The sequence below is a fragment of the Cryptomeria japonica genome, chromosome 10 (assembly GCF_030272615.1).
Source record: "Cryptomeria japonica chromosome 10, Sugi_1.0, whole genome shotgun sequence".
NCBI lineage: Eukaryota > Viridiplantae > Streptophyta > Pinopsida > Cupressales > Cupressaceae > Cryptomeria > Cryptomeria japonica.
This window is the reverse complement of record NC_081414.1, coordinates 124454261-124457099: the sequence shown is the minus strand read 5'-3', so window position 1 is coordinate 124457099 and position 2839 is coordinate 124454261.

Here is a 2839-nt window from a genome sequence, read left to right as displayed (position 1 = left end):
GGAACATTCATTCGAAGTCTCTTTTTTCTATTTTTTGGAATTATCTTCTTATTCTACTACATAGCTATACAAATACCGAACACCAGCTTGGATTGGCAAAAAATCTCTCTAGTCTTTTTGTAATATGTAAAAAAACTTTCCTTCTATTGGTCCATGTAACATTACCATTTGATGGTATACAATCCTTTAGACCATTAGAACCAACAAATTCAGAAAAAACCTGCATAGTTTTAACAGGGGGATGATACCACCCATCTTGTCTCAAAGGGACAAGATTGCATTAAAATCACCTCCAATTATGAAGGGAATGTCGAGGAAGTTATCCAAAAGTTGGGAGATATTATCCCAAAGGTATTTTTTCCCCATTATAGAATTAGGTCCATAAACTAAAATCAGGTGAAAAGGGCAATTAGAATAAGAAGCTTGTGGATGTAGTTTACCAACTATTTTTTTCTTTTTTGAGATCATTGGCCTAGTGTTCTAAATCTTTAGTAATACTAAAATATGTTTAAAATGTCATTATAAAGTTAATTTTATATAAACAAATAATTTTATGGTTTTTTATTCTTATTTGTAAGAATTTGTAATAGTGAAATCATTATACTCATTCAAATGCATATTTATATTTGAGTATGTTTTGAAACATATAAATACAATTATATATTGAAAAGTAGTATTCTAATGAACTAGTTTTGGGATGCTCTGTGTTTTGTCATATCAAGTGGACTTTAGCCTTTATCATTTGTAATATTCAAATTTACATAATTTGAAATTGAAACTATATAAGATATAAAATCTTTTTTCTTTAAAAAGACTTATCCTCATACATAAAACATTATCTTTGAATCATATCTTTTTTTAACATTGTTGATTGTTTGGAAAACAAATATTATATATATATGAAAAAGAGATAACTATACCCTTAATATCTTAAGGGTACAATATAAGTGGAAAGATTTTTAAAATAGAAAGGTGAGTAAAAAATTTATATGGACTTCACCTAAATAAAATATTAGATTAGATTAGATTACGACTCGTTAAGTGGCATGGCTGATTTAATTCACCTCCAAGTGTGTCCACTAATGTCACATGGGAAAAACCATTAGAGGGGTGGTGGAAGATTAACTTTGATGGAGCTTCGAGAGAAAATTCTGGACCGTCAGGGGTGGGCTTCATTGCTCAGGATTGGAATGGCAACATTTTGGCTTTGGGGGCGAAGAAGTTGGAGGTGGGGACGAACAATGCGGCTAAAGCATCATTGCTTTAGCAAAAATAAGATTTGACAAGATGTTGGAAGCTCAAAGAATACACTTAAAAGGGGACTACCTAATCATAACTTGAGCAATTATGAGGGGAAATATTGATGTGTGGCATCTTCAGAATAAAATTTCCACCATAGTAGAAGAGTTGGCAACCTTTGAAGACTTTCAAATTAGCCACGTCAAAAGAATGGGGAATGTGGAAGCATATAAACTTTCTAAATGGGCAGTATCATTTGATAAAGTTGGTGAAACAAAGGTAGAAGATTTCAGATGTATTCCGTTGGAAGAGGATGTTTGAAAATTTGTTAGCAAGTATGAAGCATTAATGAACTTGCAATTATGAAGTTTTATTGAAAAGCATGCCAAATCCTGATAAGAGATTTTAGAAAGGTGGCGAGGAAAGGTTTGTACAGTGCATTTATGGAAGAGTTTTTTTTGGAATCGGTGGTAGCTCTTTGAGAAGTAACTTTTATAGGTCTTAGCGATGTTATTTGTCTATAATGGGTTCGAAGTAAGGTGGTACCACTGTTGAAACTGGGATCCATGGAAGCAAATTTTACGCTGAAAATGAAGAAGTAACTTTGTCCCTTCTTTGGCTCTGTATCATAAAGGAGGTTGAAGGGAATGTTTTTGTTTAAGGATGATAGACTGGTGAAGTGTGTACAGTTGATTATGGGCAACTCGTTTGGTGATTTGAGACATAGATACTGAACGAACATGGATGTATACTCCCTGATTGTGGCGTGGGGCGTGGACCTAGAGAATTCAGTGGTGCAGGTTAAGTGGGTAATGGAGGCTATAGTCCCACAGGAATACATTTTGGGAATGTATTCAATCTGGGAATGGGTGATACCTAGAGTGGGTTTCGATGTGAGAGAGGGAATAGAGAATTTGCAGCATGAGGTTTTCGATAGATGCATTACATCTTTTAGATAGCCTAAAGAGCGATACAAGGCATGTTGCAGAGAGGAGGCGAGACGAGACTGGAAAGATTTGAAGGTTTTTGTGCAACTGATGGAGGTTGAGGCAACTCTGAACCAAGACAAAGAGGAGGCAGGGCTTGTGGAGCGTAGAAAGTTGCGATCAAGGAAGAAGAAGGCGGATGATGAGCAAGATTTAGTAGTAATCTCGGGTAGTTCAAGCTAAATTACTTTAAGCTTTAATGGTCTTTGTTTGTATGCTCAGGTGGGGTTAATCCATGTATGTAAAATGATCTTTTTATGGTTAGACAACGAATAGGTTTTTAATTTCCTTGTTAAATTTGAAATGTAATTGTGTAAACGAGCAAATTTTTGGAGCTCGAATTGATCATGTAATGGGTTTGGGATTGATGGTTTCAAAGGGTGGTTTGGTTGGCAGGTTTTGGTTTTATATGGGTGGTTTGGATGGGTGGTTTTTTTGGGTGGCTCGAAGTTAAACTTTATCATGCAAGATGTAGACTCTTTTATTTTTAATAATAAATACTTTTATTATCGACCATATATATATTGCAAAATTTTGTTATAGGTTAAAAGTTATTTAAAATTTTAATATATGATTAAATCTTATTCAAATATCAAATAGTTTAATTCTTATAC